The sequence below is a fragment of the Bubalus kerabau genome, chromosome 22, assembly GCF_029407905.1.
Source record: "Bubalus kerabau isolate K-KA32 ecotype Philippines breed swamp buffalo chromosome 22, PCC_UOA_SB_1v2, whole genome shotgun sequence".
Taxonomy (NCBI): domain Eukaryota; kingdom Metazoa; phylum Chordata; class Mammalia; order Artiodactyla; family Bovidae; genus Bubalus; species Bubalus kerabau.
Window position 1 is genome coordinate 15,675,489 of NC_073645.1, and position 21,947 is coordinate 15,697,435.

A 21,947-nucleotide genomic window follows, 5' to 3' on the forward strand; every position below is an offset into this window, starting at 1 on the left:
GGTGGGTGTGGTAGAGGCACGGGGAGGTAAGCAGGAGAGCACCTGGCAAGGAAGCGGGGAGCAAGCAGGGGAAGAGGCGTTGGCCAAGGGAACAAGGAGTCCAGGAAGGGAAGCCAGGATCACTGATGATAGATCTCAGTTTCCCTAAGAGCTGGTCTTGTACTTGGCAGTTAAGCCCTGATCTCGCACTGAACAGAGCAGTGTTTTGTTGTCCAACATGTAAATCAGGAATGGGAACTGGAGTCAGGATGGAGGCAGCAGTGGGGATGCTGGGATGCGCTGCCAAGATCCCTCTTCAGGAATAAAGGACAAATTACTCAGAGCTACTGGAACTGCTTCTGGCGTTCCACCCTCAGCCATCAGTCCCCTTGGGGGAACAGCTCAGCTAAAGGAAACCCTCCCCCACAAGAGGCCCCACATATAATGACTGATTAACACAGTGGGAGAAAGGCCCAGCCCATGACACCTCTGCAGTTTCATTCCCTCTTTATAATTCCCCATACGGTGGGCAGAGACATCTGTTAAGACTGCATCACAGCTCAGCTTTTCCCTCTTCCGAATCTGGCTTCCTCCCCTTCCCTTCCCTTCAACAAGGGATATGTTCACAGGCATGCCCTAAAAAGTCTCAAGGCCAACCTCCATCTGAAGGTTTGCTTCTTGGAGACACCAAACTGCAATAATCAGGCAAACCACATCCTACACGGTTAAATGAATGAAAAGACTAGGATGCCTTGGTGTGCAACACGGGGCTGCCTATTGGACAGTTTAGGCTGGAACTGGGAAATCTGGCTCAATAACATAAGAAGTCCAAACAAGTCCCGTTTTCCTTTTTCCTCTGAGGGAGATCCTGGAAACCTAGCTTCTCAAACATTCGACAACAAAAAAAGATGATCCATTTCATTCATCAAGCTTTGGACAGAGTAACTTTAGGACTTCTCTGAGACTGGTTCCAAATAGGAAAAGGAGTTCATCAAGGCTGTATATTGTCACCCTGTTTATTTAACTTATATGCAGAGTACATCATGAGAAACGCTGGACTGGAAGAAACACAAACTGGAATCAAGATTGCCAGGAGAAATATCAATAACCTCAGATATGCAGATGACACCACCCTTATGGCAGAAAGTGAAGAGGAACTCAAAAGCCTGTTGATGAAGGTGAAAGTGGAGAGTGAAAAAGTTGGCTTAAAGCTCAACATTCAGAAAACGAAGATCATGGCATCCGGTCCCATCACTTCATGGCAAATAGATGGGGAAGCAGTGGAAACAGTGTCAGACTTTATTTTTCTGGGCTCCAAAATCACTGCAGATGGTGACTGCAGCCATGAAATTAAAAGACGCTTACTCCTTGGAAGGAAAGTTATGACCAACCTAGACAGCATATTCAAAAGCAGAGACATTACTTTGCCAACAAAGGTTCATCTAGTCAAGGCTATGGTTCTTCCAGTGATCATGTATGGATGTGAGAGTTGGACTGTGAAGAAGGCAGAGCACCGAAGAGTTGATGCTTTTGAACTGTGGTGTTGGAGAAGACTCTTGAGAGTCCCTTGGACTGCAAGGAGATCCAACCGGTCCATTCTGAAGGAGATCAGCCCTGGGATTTCTTTGGAAGGAATGATGCTAAAGCTGAAACTCCAGTCCTTTGGCCACCTCATGTGAAGAGCTGACTCATTGGAAAAGACTCTAATGCTGGGAGGGATTGGGGGCAGGAGGAGAAGGGGACGAGAGAGGATGAGATGGCTGGATGGCATCACTGACTCGATGGACGTGAGTCTGAGTGAACTCCGGGAGTTGGTGATGGACAGGGAGGCCTGGCGTGCTGTGATTCATGGGGTCGCAAAGAATCGGACATGACTGAGTGATTGATCTGATCTGATCTGAGCATATGTGATACCTCAGAGTCCATCCCCAGAAGCAAAACAAAAGAAATCTTTTGTTTTCTCACATACTACTTTTCATTCACTCTCACTGGCATTCAGCTGATAATTTTCTGGTGAGCTCTCTATGATTATTTTTGTTGGTTGACATTTCTCTCCTTCAAACAATTTACTACCTCCTGCAAACTTAGAAGCTTGACTACACATATCCTTTGCCAGTATGTTCCTAATCGTGAGAAACTAGTTCTGCTTGCATCCCTCTGGATTCCATTATTTAGACCTCCGTTAAGTACCCATACGGAGAAGGCAATGGCACCCCTCTCCAGTACTCTTGCCTGGAAAATCCCATGGACGGAGAGTCTGGTAGGCTGCAGTCCATGGGGTCGCTAAGAGTCAGACACGACTGAGCGACTTCACTTTCACTTTTCACTTTCCTGCATTGGAGAAGGAAATGGCAACCCACTCCAGTGTTCTTGCCTGGAGAATCCCAGGGATGGGGGATCCTGGTGGGCTGCCATCTATGGGGTCGCACAGAGTCAGACACGACTGAAGCGACTTAGCAGCAGCAGCAGCAGTAAGTACCCATATTCCTACCTTTTCTTTCTTGCCTGTAATTTGTATTATTTTTTCCTCTCCAAAATAATCCTACAAGTTACATAATGATGCATGTGGGGACTAAGACAATGTGGGGAAACCACAGGGCTACCCTAAGATATATACTGATCTAGACATTCCATGAAAACATACACATCGTTGGTGACTGATCCGTGGCCTGGAAGCAAAAAATCTGGGAAAGCTTATTCACATTTCCCTTTAATAAGTGCTTCAATGGGCTCTGAGCTCCTTCACTGGCCTTGGACCTGCTCCACTCTCTGGTTGTGACCTGACCAATTTAGATGTCCTTGCTATGACCTCTTAAGGTTTAAATTTACTCCCCAGGGATTCCAACTGGACTCAAGAAAAATAGGCCACAAAGGTTCTTGTATAATTATTATCCCAAGTTATCTTAGAAACAATATGATCAGAAACTTCTGACAAAGACAGCAACGAACTGTGTAAAGTATCACCATTGCATTCAATATGTGATGAGCTGGCAAATCCAGTGTTCCTTTTCAAACAAACTTTAAGACAAAAATCTTGCAATTCTGGTACTTATTAGAGACTGGTAGGAATAACGTGTGTATAACTTACAACATCACAAAGCACAAAAAAGCACCTATTCTCTCTTATCGATCCATGAGGAACTGGCAAAGGGGAATTTTTGTAAGGTATGAATATGAAATCTCTCTTCTTCCTGGCTGTGAGTCATACCTCTAAATATAGATTTGCGTGTGTGTGCATGCACACAATTGTGGCATCTTCCCTGTTGACTCAAAAGATTTTATTTCAACTTTTCATTTCTAAGAAGTCACTGTTCTCTCCTATTCCTGTATGCCTGAGTCACCCCTCTCCCAACATTTGCTCCATGTAAGATAATGCAAGGCAGACTCACACAACTAAAGTACAGGATATTTTTAGGAACAAGCTGCTAATGTTAGTCCTTTTGATGGGAATCAAAACCACCATATCATATCTCTTCTTATCTAATGACCACCAGTAAGGCAACATACCATTCGTGCATCTTGAATCATACATATTGAAAACAACTGGGATTCAATGCTCTGTTCTCATGAATTTCTAACTATACTCTAAATCAATTTAGGTCATTGGTAACAATAGGTAGGTAGGAAGGTAGATAGGGACAAGTTTAGTTTACACATTTGGATGCTTTCCTTTTAGTCCCTCCTAATATTTGACTTGGTAATCTACCTGTGCTTAAAATAGATTTCTTTTTTTTTTTACTTCATTGCTATTATTATTCCATAGGACACTCAATGATCGATCACGCAGCCATGTAGCCGAGTAGTGAACAGTTGGAGTTCAACTACTTGGCATAGAGCAATATATATGGTAGCTGTGTAACAAGTATACTACTTAAAAGAAATGTTCAGTTAAAGTGATTGAATTGAATTGAAACAGGTCTGTAGGCAAGGAATTTTCAGGTCTATGAGTGACAAGGATATACTCTTGGTCTGTGAGATTCTTCACTTCTAACTACCAACCTAAGTCATGAACAATTACAAGAACCACGTGTTGACATGATTTGATAGATGGTAGCACTGAGATCCGGAGAAGGCGATGGCACCCCACTCCAGTACTCTTGCCTGGAAAATTCCATGGATGGAGGAGCCTGGTAGGCTGCAGTCCATGGGGTCATGAAGAATCAGACATGACTGAGCGACTTCACTTTCACTTTCATGCATTGGAGAAGGAAATGGCAACCCACTCCATTGTTCTTGCCTGGAGAATCCCAGGGATGGGGCAGCCTGATGGGCTGCCGTCTGTGGGGTCGCACAGAGTTGGACACGACTGAAGCGACTTAGCAGCAGCAGCAGCACTGAGATCTCCCCACTCTAGGCAAATCCGGTCCCTACTCTACCCTCTGCTCCTGCTGCTGCTAAGTCGCTTCAGTCATGTTTGACTCTTTGCAATCCTATGGACTGAAGCCCGCCAGGCCCCTCTGTCCATGGGATTCTTCAGGCAAGAATACCAGAGTGGGCTGCCATGCCCTCCTCCAGGGAATCTTCCCAACCCGGGGATCGAACCCACATCTCTTACGTCTCCTGCATTGGCAAGCAGGTTCTTTACCACTAGGGCCCACCTGGGAAGTCCCCTACTCTACCCCCATCCTGATGAAATAATGAGAAACTTGGACTCGCAGGTTATAAAGGTGAACGCTAGGATAAAGAGCATTAGGTCTGGGACTTCTTACTTTCTGTTAAAACACAAGCACCATCATTTCTTTCTTGTTCTTCCCCAGGAAGTAGAATTCAAAGGAAATGCCAGTGAACCAGGATTTACTCAATGATTTTGTGTTATCAACAAAGTTATAATGGGATTGAATGATTCCTATTTCATTCTATTTCATGCCATTTACAAGTTTTCAATGACCATCTCTAATATTTTCCAGTGTCTTACATATGAACTGATGAGATTCTTTTCCTTTTTTCTTCTTTTCCTCTCCTTCCTCTGCTTCCTTCCCTTTTCCCTTCTTTCTTTTACTGAAACCTATATGATTTCCAATTGTTAATTCTATATGGGCAAAGACAGCTATGAAGAGAAAACTTTGTTCAGACATGAACATTTTTTTTTGTTGTTACACTCGGAGCTATTTGTTCTTTTGGCACCCTCTGAATACAGCTGAAGAGACAGTGTGTCTGTCAGCATCTGGTCTGTAACAGACTGCCAGACTACAGTGTTATTTCAAGGGTTTGGAAAGTAAACTAAAGGGTTTTCCCTTCCTAGTTTCCTTCATCATCTCAATAGTTTAGAAGGAGTAAGGGGAGGGAGAATGCAGTTGCCATATGCCAGTCACTTTCGTATGTAATGATTTTGTGTTTGCTGCTTGGCTATTTATTTGCTCTTGCTTTGAGGAATGAAAACTGATTTACGAAAGTCAAATTTTATGAAGTTATTCCAGGCTTCCAAAGTTATTTTGCCTTTTGAAACATTAATTCTCCTAAACATAGCCAACAGAACTTTTTCTCTCACAACTTTTGACTCCTGAATATACAATTAACAACAATAAAAATAAAAACAACAAAAACTCCCTAAGTGTCAGCTTTAGGCATGGGACATGTTTTCATTTGTAGGTTTATGTGTAATCATGCGTGCGTCAAGGAAGGAAGTCAGCATATGGAGATGCAGAGAACACAGACCAGTGGTCAATGGAACTGGGCTCCAGGCTTCATTCAGCCATTCTCTCCCTGCCTGATTCTGGGCAAGTAAATCCACCTTGCCAAGTTTTAGTTGTCTCATCACATTTTAAAGGCTTTATTTCTACAATGATTTTTTACATTTCTCCTTGTATTCCTTCCATTTTTTTTATTATAAATCTTCACTGAATGAAGATTTGGTTCATAAGGATCCATGACTCTCTTCACTGAGGAAACTTTATCACAATAAAAGTATTTTTATCATTTATTGCATTTTCTCTTGAACTCTACATTAATTTTATAATGACTCTCTTCTTTATCCATTTTGACTGAGGTATGTTGACTCATTAGGAGTATCAACATGGAAGAACTTTATTATACAAATAACTGATACGAGTTAAACTGAATAGATTCTTTCCAATATTTCAGTCTGATCTTATAACTTAAACTTAAAACTGATACCTAAAGCTTAAACTTTAAACTTATAACTTGTAACTTAAAACAAGACCGGAAGCTGACTGTAGCTCAGATCATGAACTCCTTATTGCCAAATTCAGACTGAAATTGAAGAAAGTGGGGAAAACCACTAGACCATTCAGGTATGACCTAAATCAAATCCCTTATGACTATACAGTGGAAGAGAAAAATAGATTTAAGGGACTAGATCTGATGGACAGAGTGCCTGATGAACTATGGACGGAGGTTCGTGACATTGTACAGGAGACAGGGATCAAGAACATCCCCAAGAAAAAGAAATGCAAAAAAGCAAAATGGCTGTCTGAGGAGGCCTTACAAATAGCTGTGAAAAGGAGAGAAGCGAAAAGCAAAGGAGAAAAGGAAAGATATACCCATTTGAATGCAGAGTTCCAAAAAAGAGATAAGAAAGCCTTCCTTAGTGATCAATGCAAAGAAATAGAGGAAAACAACAGAATGGGAAAGACTAGAGATCTCTTCAAAAAAATTAGAGATACCAAGGGAACATGTCATGCAAAGATGGGCTCAATAAAGGACAGAAATGGTAGGGACCTAACAGAAGCAGAGGATATTAAGAAGAGGTGGTAAGAATACACAGAAGAACTGTACAGAAAAGATCTTCATGACCCAGATAATCACGATGGTGTGATCACTCACCTAGAGCCAGACATCCTGGCATGTGAAGTCAAGTGGGCCTTAGGAAGTATCACTATGAACAAAGCTAGTGGAGGTGATGGAATTCCAGTGGAGCTATTTCAAATCCTGAAAGATGATGCTGTCAATATGCCAGCAAATTTGGAAAACTCAGCAGTGGCCACAGGACTGGAAAAGGTCAGTTTTCATTCCAATCCCAAAGAAAGGCAATGCCAAAGAATGCTCAGACTACCACACGATTGCACTCATCTTGCACGCTAGTAAAGTAATGCTCAAAATTCTCCAAGCCAGGCTTCAGCAATACGTGAACCGTGAACTTCCAGATGTTCAAGCTGGTTTTAGAAAAGGAAGAGGAACCAGAGATCAAATTGTCAACATCCGCTGGATCATGGAAAAAGCAAGAGAGTTCCAGAAAAACATCTATTTCTGCTTTATTGACTATGCCAAAGCCTTTGACTGTGTGGATCACAATAAACTGTGGATAATTCTGAAAGAGATGGGAATATCAGACTACCTGACCTGCCTCTTGAGAAACCTATATGCAGGTCAGGAAGCAACAGTTAGAACTGGACATGGAACAACAGACTGGTTCCAAATAGGAAAAGGAGTATGTCAAGGCTGTATATTGTCACCCTGCTTATTTAACTTATATGCAGAGTACATCATGAGAAATGCTGGGCGGAGGAAGCACAAGCTGGAATCAAGATTGCTGGGAGAAATATCAATAACCTCAGATATGCAGATGACACCACTCTTATGACAGAAAGTGAAGAAGAACTAAAGAGCGTCTTGATCAAAGGGAAAGAGGAAAGTGAAAAAGTTGGCTTAAAGCTCAACATTCAGAAAACTAAGATCGTGGCACCTGGTCCCATCACTTCATGGCAAATAGATGGGGAAAGGGCAGAAACTGTAGCTGACTTTATTTTTCTGGGCTCCAAAATCACTGCAGATGGTGATTGCAGCCATAAAATTAAAAGACACTCCTTGGAAGGAAAGTTATGACCAACCTAGACAGCATATTAAAAAGCAGAGACATTACTTTCTCTAGTCAACAAAGGTCCGTCTAGTCAAGGCTATGATTTTTCCAGTGGTCATGTATGGATGTGAGAGTTGGACTATAAAGAAAGCTGAGCACTAAAGAATTGATGTTTTTGAACTGTGGTGTTGAAGACTCTTGAGAGTGCCTTGGACTGCAGAGAGATCCAATCAGTCCATCCTAAAGGAGAGCAGTCCTGGGTGTTCATTGGAAGGACTGATGTTGAAGCTGAAACGCCAATACTTTGGCCAACTGATGTGAAGAGCTGACTCACTTGAAAAGACCCTGATGCTGGGAAAGATAGACGGCAGGAGGAGAAGGGGATTTCAGAGGGTGAGATGGTTGGATGGCATCACCGACTCAATGGACATGGGTTTGGGTGGGCTCCAGGAGTTGGTGATGGACAGGGAGGCCTGGAGTGCTGCGGTTCATGGGGTTGCAAAGAGTCAGACACAACTGAACGACTCACGACAGCTCAGTCACGCTCACGACTGAACAACTGAACTGAACTTATAACTTTCAATCTCTATTTCAAGTTTACTCAAAGAGAAAGTTGTATTGAGTCCCAGCATCTGTCTATAAACAGAGTATATAATTTCTCTTTGTTCCCTTTTATTATTTCCCTAGCTACCATCAAAATTCTTCTCTTCACTCACAAGCTAAAAAGCTACCTCCTAGATAGTTTTCTCGGAGAACGCAATGGCAACCCACTCCAGTACTCTCTCCTGGAAAATCACATGGACAGAGGAGCCTGGTAGGCTACAGTCCATGGGGTCGCTAAGAGTCAGACACGACTGAGCGATTTCACTTTCACTTTTCACTTTCATTCATTGGAGAAGGAAATGGCAACCCACTCCAGTGTTCTTGCCTTGAGAATCCCAGAGACAGGGGGGCCTGGTGGGCTGCCATCTATGGGGTCACACAGAGTCGGACACGACTGAAGCAACTTAGCAGCAGCAGCAGATACTTTTCTGGATGCTGTGACTTTTTTTGTATAAACTGCAGTCCTTAGGATATGTCTTTTGATCTTTTCACTTGATTATCTTTCCATAAGGAGTGGAGTTTATTCCAGAATTCTCTGAAACCTTTCTATTCAGAAACAGTTTCAGACTCAGCTGTCCCTTGCTACAACCAAATTCACATCTCCAAATTAGTGTCCCAGCCATCTTACACTATCAGAAACAGTAGCTCTGAGGTAGGCAGAAGGGGCAGTGGCCATGAGTCTGGCAATGCTAGGAAGGAGCTCTTGGGGTCTGTCTGTCTGTCTGTCTGTCTGTCTCTCTCTCTCTCTCTCTCTCTCTCTCTCTCATGAGGTAGATGGAGTAGCCCAGTGCTACTGACTCAGAGCTTCATTGTGAATATTAAGTGATAAATTAATGGTGCTATTATTTTAATCACTTTTTTTTTGTAATTTTCAAAACAGCAATGAATAATCCAGAAACTCCAATTAAGCATTTCAAGCTGGGGAGCAACATGACCAGATTCATATTTTCTCAGAATTCAAAAGGCTACTCATACTGGAGTGTCGGAAATGAATTTGAAATAAGTTGAGAGTGAAAAAGCAGGAAGTCAAATTAGAAGGATATAGTAAGAGTCCAAGAGAGCCTTGGCAAGCCCTGGACCAGGGACGCAGTGGTGAAGATGGTTGAGGAAGCTCGAGATTCATGAGAGGTTTATGAGGTAGCATCAATCTGAGTGATTCCCTCTGTGGTAAGCAGGTTAGTTCAAGGTAAACAACTTTAATTGTGCAAAATGGAGAAACTGGAAGCTTCTATGTGGCTTCCAAGAAGTACACTGGAATGCTGAGCTGTTTAATTTACTGGGGGAGGAATGCTAATGTAGTAAACTTTCCTACACGTATTTACATTTTTTTTCTTCTGTTCGTTATCAGTATCCCTGAATATCATGTTTACTTAACTCTCAGTCACAGCCAGGTAACTTTTAAGGAAGTATCTTTATTCTCTGATAACAAAGAGTGATGAGTGTTACTTGCCTTAAATGGGTAATCAAAAATGGAGACATCACAGGACCAGGTGATGTTGCTATCTGGGTTGCCACCTAGTCAATACAATCCTGCACCACAGACAAGGAGTCCTGAGGATGTTGTAACAGAGTGATCCTAGACTTGAAATTCATGTGTGTTGTTACCCTCACATTCCAGTAAAAACGGTGGATGTCCATCAGATAGAATCTAATGACTAGGTGTGGGATTTTAGCAATTAACTTTATCTCAATAGGTCTCAGTTTCCAAATCTATAAAATGTAAGTCTTGTGTTACTTTATTTTTAAGGCACTAAAAATGCATAGTACTTCAATGACTTGCTATTGTTGTTGTTTTATTTGTTTAGAAACAGGCCAAGACAACTATTCAGAATGAGAAACATATCTTTTTATTTTTTTAGCCACCAAAATCACATATTATAAAACTAGCTTAAGGTCCTGTGACCTCAAATTTTGAGAGTTTACCTTCAGCAGTTTAATCTCATTCCAGGTTCCCCATGAATTCAAGTAATTGACCATATTATTAACTCTAGTGATTTTTCTAAAAGTCAAATCAAATAATAATATTATATCACTATTCAAAACACTCCAGTTCATCTTTATAAATCACAGCAGTCATCTCCAAGGTGTTATTTACTCTTATTTGAAAAAAAAATGAACATGCAACTTCTATAAATAATATATAATATTAGTAATATAATATTTTTGGCTGATAAATACTATGCATGAACACTGCATTACTTTGTGATATATAATAAAATATGAAAACAAATGTTTAAAGAGTGAAATAAAATCATGTTGTTTACAGATTTCAGAAAAAAACATCCCTCTCTTACTAAAACAATATCCAGGCCCTTTTAAAAGAAGTTTCAAAATAAGAAGGGAAAAAAGTCTTTGTATTAGCCCATATATTTATCATTTCAGGTGCTTTCGTTTCTGCACATAGATTCAGATTTCTATCTGGTATTTTTTCCTTCATCCTTAAGTATGTCCTTTGACATTTCTTATAGTTCTGGCCTACTGATGTTGAATTTTTTTTTAACTTTCATATGCCTTTAAAAAATCTTTATGTTGCTTTCATTTTTGAAAGATGTTTGCTGGGTATAGAAATCTAAGTTAGCCAATTCTTTGTTCTTTTGGTACTACAAAGATGTAACTCTGCTGTCTCTTTTTTACTTGCATTGTTTCCAACAATAAATCATCCTTATCTCTGTTCTATACATCATTTGTGTTTTTATTCTTTTTAAAGATTTTTTCTTTATCACTTATTTTAATCAATTTGATTAAGATATGCCTTGGTGTATCTTCATCTTTCATCAGCTTGTCGTTGAGATTCTTGAATCTGTAGATATACAGTTTTCATCAAATGTGGAATAGTTTCAGCCATTATTTCTTCAAGAAATTTTGTTTCCAGTCTTTCCCCTCCTTTTGAAACTCCACCTGTATTAAGCCACTTGAAGCTGTTTCAAGGTTCTCATGCTCTTTAGTGTTGTAATGGAATAATTTCCATGCTGTTCTCACTATTTTTTTCTTCTCAAGTATCTAATCTACTGTTTATCCCATTCACTGTGTTTTTCATTTCAGACACTGTCTTTTTCATCTTGAAATTTCAATACGGGTCTTTTTTCTATCACCTACATCTCTCCTAAAACTGCTCATGTTTCTCTGTACATACTTAACATATGGAACATACTTAACATGTTCCATATATGGAATACACTTAACATGTTCCATATATGGAATATAGTCATTGTAGCTATTTTATTTTTTTTTAAATTTTATTTTATTTTTAAACTTTACATAACTGTATTAGTTTTGCCAAATATCAAAATGAATCCGCCACAGGTATACATGTGTTCCCCATCCTGAACCCTCCTCCCTCCTCCCTCCCCATTCCATCCCCCTGGGTCGTCCCAGTGCACCAGCCCCAAGCATCCAGTATCGTGCACCGAACCTGGACTGGTAACTCATTTCATACATGATATTTTACATGTTTCAATGCCATTCTCCCAAATCTTCCCACCCTCTCCCTCTCCCACAGATTCCATAAGACTGTTCTATACATCAGTGTCTCTTTTGCTGTCTCGTACACAGGGTTATTGTTACCATCTTTCTAAATTCCATATATATGCGTTAGTATACTGTATTGGTGTTTTTCTTTCTGGCTTACTTCACTCTGTATAATAGGCTCCAGTTTCATCCACCTCCTTAGAACTGATTCAAATGTATTCTTTTTAATGGCTGAATAATACTCCATTGTGTATATGTACCACAGCTTGCTTATCCATTCATCTGCTGATGGACATCTAGGTTGCTTCCATGTCCTGGCTATTATAAACAGTGCTGCGATGAACATTGGGGTACTCGTGTCTCTTTCCCTTCTGGTTTCCTCAGTGTGTATGCCCAGCAGTGGGATTGCTGGATCATAAGGCAGGTCTATTTCCATTTATGATAAAAACTCTCCAGAAAGCAGGAATAGAAGGAACATACCTCAACATAATCAAAGCTATATATGACAAACCCACAGCAAACATTATCCTCAATGGTGAAAAATTGAAAGCATTTCCTCTAAAGTCAGGAACAAGACAAGGGTGCCCACTTTCACCATTACTATTCAACATAGTTTTGGAAGTTTTGGCCACAGCAATCAGAACAGAAAAAGAAATAAAAGGAATCCAAATTGGAAAAGAAGAAGTAAAGCTCTCACTGTTTGCAGATGACATGATCCTCTACATAGAAAACCCTAAAGACTCCACCAGAAAATTACTAGAACTAATCAATGACTATAGTAAAGTTGCAGGATATAAAATCAACACCCAGAAATCCCTTGCATTCCTATACACTAATAATGAGAAAACAGAAAGAGAAATTCAGGAAACAATTCCATTCACCATTGCAACGGAAAGAATAAAATACTTAGGAATATATCTACCTAAAGAATCTAAAGACCTATATATAGAAAACTATAAAACACTGGTGAAAGAAATCAAAGAGGACACTAACAGATGGAGAAATATACCATGTTCCTGGATTGGAAGAATCAATATAGTGAAAATGAGTATACTACCCAAAGCAATCTATAGATTCAATGCAATCCCTATCAAGCTACCAACAGCATTCTTCACAGAGCTAGAACAAATAATTTCACAATTTGTATGGAAAAACAAAAAACCTCGAATAGCCAAAGCGATCTTGAGAAAGAAGAATGGAACTGGAGGAATCAACCTACCTGACTTCAGGCTCTACTACAAAGCCACAGTTATCAAGACAGTATGGTACTGGCACAAAGACAGAAATATAGATCAATGGAACAAAATAGAAAGCCCAGAGATAAATCCACGCACATATGGACACCTTATCTTTGACAAAGGAGGCAAGAATATACAATGGATTAAAGACAATCTCTTTAACAAGTGGTGCTGGGAACTCTGGTCAACCACTTGTAAAAGAATGAAACTAGAACACTTTCTAACACCATACACAAAAATAAACTCAAAATGGATTAAAGATCTCAACGTAAGACCAGAAACTATAAAACTCTTAGAGGAGAACATAGGCAAAAGACTCATTGTAGCTATTTTAACATCCTTCTGTCTTAATCCATCATCTGTATTATTTCTGAATCTGTTATTGATTGATTTTCCTCCTCATACTGGATTATGTTTCCTGTTTCTTTGTACGTCTGAATTTTTTTGGTTGGATGCTAGATATAGTGAATTTTGTATTTTGGCATGCTGGGTTGTTTATGTTCTTTTCAATACTCCTAAACTTTGCTCTGGAATGCAGTGGAGTGCCTTAGAAATGGTTTACCCCTTTTGCAGCTTGATTTTAAGAGCCACTAACAGTCTTTAGTCTCAGCAACTAATCTCTGCCAGGGACAATTTTGACCCTATGAGAAGGGAACATTTGGTAATGTATGGAAACACTTCCAGTTATCACAACTACAGGAGTGGGAGTACAACTGGCATCTAACAAGTAGAAACTAGGAATCCTGCTAGACATTCTATAATGCACAGGACAACCCCCCACAAAGGATTATTTAGCTCCAAATGTCAATAGTGCCAGTGCCAAGATTGAGAAACCATAGTCTAGGGCTATTGGGGTTCCATTACTGAAACACCCTTCTGAGCGTTCTACCTGGCACTCAGATGTCCCTGTATAGTAAGAGATTTCTCTGCTCTGGCCATGGGGAAGGCGAACTATTTCAAATCCTGGGGATTTGCAAGAATTCTTTCCTTTACTCCTTTCTGGTGGCCTCAGGGAGTTTCTTCACCCATGTGTGCCAATCAGTTTACAGCTCAAATGCAAATAGAGCCTTCCGTCATCTCCAGAGCTCTGTCTCTGAGACGCTCCTGCCTGTCAGCGCTTTGCCCTCTGCATTCCAACCACTTGGCTTCCCTGCATTCTCAGCTCCATTTTCTGAACACAGCATGTCTGTCAGGCTCTGTTTGGGATTTCCTTCCCTGTGCTCTGGCCTGGAAACTCTCTCTGAGCAGTAAGCTGGGGTGACTGTAGAGCTCACTTTATACCTGCTTGCCTTCGTTTAGGGATCACTGCTCTGCACTGCTTACTGTCCAATGGCTGAAAACCACTCTTTCATATATTTTGTCTTTTTTTTCAGTCGAGTGATTTTTAAACTAGGCAAAATATAGGAAACAGAGGTTCTGATCTTTGAGCAGTGGCTAATGTCTTAAGATACAATATACAATTAAATCAGGGTTCATCATTAAACATATTTCAAATAGTTTTGGTCACTTGGAAGATCTTCCCTAACTTTGTGTTAGTGCTAGTTAGATTATCATTGTTTTTATCTCACTGGTTAGCTGACAAGTGGCTCACAGTAGGAGGAATGTGTCAGCTCTGCCATTTTTTGTGGTTGGTATTTGCCTTATTAGTATTATTTTCAATTTGTCTTATTTGTAAAAAAAAAATATTTTGTTTTATTATAGAAAAATGCAATCATAAAACAAAGGGAGGATAGCATAATGAACCTTGACCTGCCCTTCACTCAACTTCAGCAGTCAACTCAAAGCCATCTCATCTCTGTTCCCACCCACTTCTCCAAGCACCCTTCCAGGCCCTGGGTTCTGAAATGAATCCCAGGTATCATATCATTTCATCTATAATCATTTCAGTTGTGCATCACTAATAAGAGATGACAAACCTAGACAGTGTGTTGGAAAGGACAGACATCACTCTGCCAGCAAAGGTCCACATAGTCAAGGCTATGGTCTTCCCAGTGGTCACATAGAGTGTGAGAGCTGACAGTAAAAGCAGAGCACCAAAGAATTGATGCCCCTGAACTGTGCTGCTGGAGAAGACTCCTGAGAGTCTCTTGGACTGCAAGCAGATCCAGCCACTCCTTCTTAAAGGAGATCAACCCTGAATACTCATTGGAAGGACTGATGCTGAAACTGAAGCTCCAGTATTTTGGTCACCCAATGTGAATAGCTGATTCACTGGAAAAAAGTTCCTGATGCTGGGAAAGATTGAGGGCAGAAGGAGAAGAGGGCATCAGAGGATGAGATGGCTGGATGTCATCACTGATGCAATGGACATGAATTCGGAAAACTTTGGGAGGTGGTGAGGGACAGGGAGGCCTGGCATGCTGCTGTCCATGGGATCACAAAGAGTCGGACACAACTGGGTGACTGAACAACAACATCTCTAAAAACAAAACCCCACAGTTCCATTATCTCACCTTAAAAAGTAACAGTAACGTCATAATATATACATCCAGCTTAAAACTTTCCTGATTATTTCAAACTTTGTTTTTTTTTTATGTGCATTTATTTATTTGAGTCAGCATCCAGATACTGTTCATATATTGTAAATGGCTATATGTCTTTAAAGTCTCTTAATTTACAGGTTCCCTGCTCCATCTTTTTTTTCCCTCCTCTTAATCACTCTCTCTCTGCAATTTACATGTTAAAGAAACATATGTTTGTCCTATAGTGTTTCCCACACCTGGATTTTCCTTACGCTTAGTCGCTCAGTCATGTCCAACTGTTTGTGACCCCATGGACTTTAGCCTGCCAGGCTCCTCTGTCCATGGGGATTCTCCAGGCAAGAATATTGGAGTGGGTTGCCATGCCCTCCTTGAAGGGATCTTCCCAATCCAGGGATCACACCCAGGTCTCCTGCATTGCAGGGGGATTCTTTACCATCTGAGACACCAGGGAAGCCCCTAGATTTTGCTTAGGGGCCAGGTATCATTCAACACATTCCTCAGTTCCCTACATTTGCCATAAATTGGGAATTACATGTAGAGATCTGAACAAATTCAAGTTCAATTGTCTTGCAGAAACTGCTTCATGGATAGTGTATAATTCTAACAGGAGGCACATTTTGTGATGCTAATAGCCCTGGATAATCATTGCATGAATGATTTCATTAATTCCTTAGGGATATGGTATTAGTCTAATTCTATCATTCTTTCTTCATTTATTAATATTAGCTGGAATACATGTATAAGGGCAATCTTTTCTTCATGGTTACATTCTAATTCTCTCATGTCTTCTCTATGTAGTAAACTGGGTATTTCTATAAAGTTAATACTTTAACTTCAACTCTTTTTTCCCCATGGGGTAGAAATTGTGTAGGAAAAAAGGAGATAAATGTTTAATGCATGCTAAGTAGCTTCAGTTGTAGCCAACTCTTTACAACCCTATGGACCATAGCCTGCCAGCCTCTTCTGTCCATGGAATTCTCCAGGCATGAATACTGGAATGGGTTGCCATGCCCTCCTCCAGGGACTCATCCCAAATGTTTAATGCTTTCCCTTTATTTATCAGTTCTCAAAATAATGATTTCTCCCTATCATTCTCCAAAAGTAACTCCCAATTTTTTGTATCATTATGATCTCATGCATTTAAACATATTTGATGTTTCAATTAAATTGCACTTATTCTTGTTAATGCTCAATTTGTCCCATCTTTGACCAGTGGGAGGCAATTCAAGTTGATCCTTATAACCATTTGGTATGTCTCCAGCAGTCCTTGATAGCTTCCATGTTGTCTGGTTTCACAAGAGTTTTAGGGCTTATGTGATTTTGCTAAATAGAACCAAATCCTCTTCATAGTGGTACCATTTTGCATCACCCTACACCATTCCCTAACAGTACATGAGTGCTGGTTTCTCCACAGTCTCACCAAGAAGAGTATTGAGTCAAACTTGAATTTTTGCAAATCTGATAGGTGGGAAGTGGTACCTTGAAAGAATGCTAGCTTTAATTTGCATTTATCACTGTGAGTAAGACTGATCATCTTTTCATATGGTTAGAAAACATTTGCTGTGAGCTGTCTGTATCCTGGTCCATTTTGCAAAAAGCTCCTGATAATCTGTGGTTTCTTTGCAAGACTATGTTAAGCCATGTGTTCACTTTGTAAAGTCAGGTGGATTTCAACTTAGAGAAGCCCAGAGCAGCAGCATTTCAATGTGATTCCAGAGGGAAACTCTTCTGTCAGCAAGTCATCCTCTTGGGAATGTTCACCAGGTAGAGTGGACATTGTTCAGCACGCTTCAGCCTCTTATCTCTGGACTCACCCAGCTGTATCTGACCCCACCCCCGCTCTCCAAGCAGGAAGCCCTCCTTGTCAGGGTTCTCCAGCCTCAGGCCTGGAAATGCCCCCAAATCTAAGTTCTAATAGGCAGCTGGGAGGCCTCAGACTATACGTCAATCTAAGCCTGACCAGAGAATGCTAACTAAATAAAACCAACATTTAGATGGCCATTTGACTTCTTGTATTTGCATGGATTGCACTTCTTATATTTCACTGGAGCAGAACCCAGAGGGGAGGATGAGCTATTGGCTTCCTAGATGTCACAGATGGTAAGTTTAGCTGGGCAAATCTAATCAACCAAATGTACTTAACTAGAAGAAAGACTGAAAAGAAAGTGAATGGTCAGCCTAAAACCCCATGTAGACTTCGTAAATCCTGTGGAGAACTTGTTTAAAATGCAGATTATAGGACCTCTCCCTTTAGATTTTGATTGTGGAAAATCTGGGATGACATCTGGGCATTTGAATATTTAAGTTCCCCAGTGAATTTAGATGCAGGTATTCTGAGACCTGACTTTGAGAAACTGTGACCTAGAAGATAAAAAGGGGGGATTTAAAGCACCTAAAGTTGCTGGGGTCATCTAAGCACTGCCAGGTGTATAGTCATTCTGTGTTGGCTGCATCCCTGCTGTGAATGATGTAGCAAACCACCCTTGTTCTGACTGTGGGCACATCTACAACCTTCAGCCCACATTTCTACTCCCCTTGTCACTTGCCTGCAGGGAGCCAACCTACAGATCTACTGATGTGAGGACTCTGCCCCATCACAGCTGTCTTTCTCATCATAAACCAATATATTGGCATTCTCTTTTATTTTTATTTCTATGACTTTGCTCACTATGGGTCACTCCTGAAAGCAGAGCTTCTCCACTTGCGGCCCTGATGAAAACTGTTCTTGGCATTACAGAAACAGAGGCTTACTGTTAGCTGATCACTCTCCTCTCGCACCAACAGGTCCAGAAGAATGTTCAGAACAGTAACTTCCTGCTCCAACCATCTGCTCTAATCCCAACAGCATCTACCCTGCTCAGAGCTCCGCCCCCACCCGGCCTTTGTTCTCATTTCCCAGGGCCACCCACGACCTCACCCTCTCCCAGGGCCGTGGGGAGTCCCTCCCGTTAGGAGTGCTTTTGACTCCCCACCACCTCTTGTCTTTCAAATTCCTCTCCTCCTCCTCTCTGATCTCTCTTCCCCTCGTGGCTTTGGGTCTCCATTGTCGATCATTCAAATCTATCTGCTTTTCTGTTTTTTTTTCCCACCTGGCAGGATGGGGCTACCGAGTTTCCAGTGTCTGCTGGTGGCGGAATCCGGTTGACAAAAGACCCCTTTCTGTCATCCTGCTTAGCGCATGCCCGACCCAGAGGAGCTGGCTGCACGCCAGACCACAGGGGAAGGGGGAGGGGGAAAACAGCCGCCCACAAGGTTAAAGCCAGACGCTCAATTCACTCCAGTGAGTGTCACCCTGTGCTGTGTCTTGGCAGCCAGCTGGCTTTCCTGGGTGATGTAGCATTGCGAATCCTCTGAACCACATGCATTAGCATTCACACCGCATTGCCAGTCAAGGGAAAGAGCAGAAGGAAGGCTAAACTAGCTTAGACCAATCTGCCTTCACTGGCAGTCCTGGGCTCTTAATAGCTGCAGTGATTTACAGGTTGCCCTTTGAGCTATTTACCTCAATAGATTAGGGACAGGCCCTGAGCAGCTTCTTTTCTTTACTAACCTGTTATTTAAGCCTCTCCTTTATTCCCTCTATCAAATTGGTCATCATGTCCTGCCAATTTCGGTTGCTACCGTTACTGTTCTAATTGTTCTCATCCTCATTATCTCATATCCTGGCCCCTGAGAGGGTCTGATTTCTGTGTTGTCTTCTCTCAGCCCCACCAGAGCACTTCTTCCTGGCTTTCTTCACCTCACTTGCTGGCTCAGAACCTATGAGGACAATTAGATCCAGGCGCCCCTTCCGAGGTCTCAACAACCTAGCTCCACCGGACACCCTCCCTTCCCAGCATACCCTCCTCTCTGCATGCTGGCCCCAGCTTGGTCCAGTGTCCCAAGACTTCACCCTCATACCTGCCTGCCATGCCCTCACTTGTACTCTTTGCAAAATTCTACCTCTTTTTAAAATGTAAACCTCAAACCTCGCTGTTTCAAGTGGGCAGCTGGGATGCAGTGAGAAAGCACTGGGCATGGTGTCACAGGTCCCAGCTTTCCAGCTTTGAGACCACTTCCCAGCCATGTGACCTTAGGCAGGGAACTGATACTTTCTGAACTGCAGTGTTAATAGATAATAATCATACTTTACAGGGTTTTTGTGCTTTCAACCAGTTTGTTAACCCGAATTTGATGAGGGACAAACAGGAAATGGTTTTATTTTCTCCAGCTCCTACCCTCCACCATGTTATATCGCCTCTCCATTCCTGGCTGTTAAACAACAGGTTCAAATTAACTTACAAGGACAAGTCTCACTTTCAAATATTAAAAAATCCCATCCAATTCAAATATACTTCCCTGGTGGCACAGTGGTAAAGAATCTGCCTGCAATGCAGAAGACACAGGTTCGACCCCTGGGTCAGAAAGATCCCCTGGAAAAGGAAATGGCAACCCACTCCAGTATTCTTGCCTGGGAAATCCCATGGACAGAGGAAGCTGGCGGGCTACAGTCTAAGGAGTTGCCGAGTTGGAGACAACTGAGTGACTAAACAACAACAATCCAAATACAGATCTAAAAGCTTCTCCCCCACCCACCTCTTCCCACCAACTCAGCTTGACTCATGGCTCAGGAACCTTTTCACTCCCTATTTCTCTTCCCCTCCTCTTTTGCCTGCTTCTAGGTCTTCTAGAGTCAGGACAGGAGGAAAGAGAAACAGAAGGAAAGTGGCAAAGTCTTTCACTTACCTGGCTCTCTCTTAAGACATTTGTGCCCTCTGTCACAACAGAAGACTAAAGCCTGGCTCTTGTGTGGGGTGCCAATGTGTGGATTCTTTGAAGATTCCTCAAGGACCCCTGAAATTCACAGGCCTCTATGGCAGGGGATACATTACCTGCCACTGGCTTCAGCATCACATACCCCTTCATTTTTTATGTGGATATCTCTCCTTGACAAGAAGGCCTTTTCATTTCAAGGGTTCCATTAGGATGGAAGGAGCCCACTTTTCTTCCCCAGTATCTAGCTGGCCCTGAAAAACCTTGTGTTTCTCTGCCCTACCTGTACCCAGCACACACACTGCCACCTCCATGTTTTCTCTTGTACCCCTGCCCTTGCGGGTGACGGCAACCTGGCCCCCACCTTCAGACTCTCCAAGCAAAATGCAGCTCAGTTAGCAGCCAGCTGGGACAGGAGACCCCGTCTCCTCTTGTTGCAGCACCCCAATCATTCTTGGCTCCCATCTCATGGAGCTTAGGAGGGGGTGGAGCACAGAACTTAGCTCTAGGTCAACAAGTCAATAACTCTTCTTCTGTTATGACACTTTCAGCCTTCTCTCTCTTCCAGCCTTCTCTTTACAAAGACCATGGATGGGTAATGGCTGTGAGGGATGAAAAACCAGTGTGGCAGCCTCTCAGCTAGTCGTGCAGGGATGTGTCTAACAACTCCAGTTTAAAATGTGGGACTAATAAAAAAGAATGAAATACTGCCATTTGCAGCAACATAAATGGACCCAGAGAATATAGCAGTTTTAGTGAAAGAAGTCAGAGAAAGACAAAATACTATATGACATCACTTATATGTGGAATCTAAAAAATGACAGGAATGTATATTCAAAACAGAAACATATTCAAAAATAAACTTGTGGTTAACAAAGGGGAGAGGGCGGGAGGGGGGACAAATTAGGGAGACAGGATTAACAGATACAGACTACTATATATAAAATAGATAAGCATCAAGGATTTACTTTATAGCATATGGAATTATACTCATTATCTTATAATAATATAGATAATTTATATTGGGTTGGCCAAAAAATTCATTCGGGTTTTCTGTAACGTCTTATGGGGAAACTCCAACCAATTTTTTGACCAACCCTACGTACCTTGTATAATGGAGTATAATCCGCAAAAGTACTGAACCACTATGCTGTACACCCGAAACTAAGACAATAATGTAAATCAACTTACACAATTTTTTAAATGTAAATTATCATCCATTGTGCCGAGATTTGCAGGCCTCAGGAGAAGTCCTTTTGAATACCCATCTTATGTGGAACAAAGCAAAGAATGTCAAATTCTCTATACAGACTCTGGCATAATATATACTCTACAATGGTCATCGTGACGTGCCTGTGCTCTAAGAATGGTAGAAATGGTATAAACATATGAAGTATTCTGATGTTGGTGCTCTGTCAACTCGGTGCAGTATTTGTTATCTATGCACTGCAAAATGAGATCTATTATATGCCATCTTTTTCAATTATATATATGCATGGGGCTTCCCAGGTGGCTCAGTGGTAAAAAGCATTCACCAGCCAATGCAGGCATCACAGGAGACATGGGTTCGATCCCTGGGTTGGACAGATCCCCTGGAGGAGGAAATGGCAACCCACTTCAACATTCTTGCCTGGAGAATCCCATGGACAAAGAAGCCTGGTGGGCTAC

The 21,947-nt window shown here is 41.6% G+C and overlaps 1 long non-coding RNA gene across 3 annotated transcripts in view; it reads right to left on the reverse strand.

The window, feature by feature from the left end:
* The window catches only part of LOC129636530 (uncharacterized), a 43,233-nt gene that overhangs the window by 12,645 nt on the left and 8,641 nt on the right, over window positions 1-21,947 (reverse strand). The window lies entirely within an intron of this gene.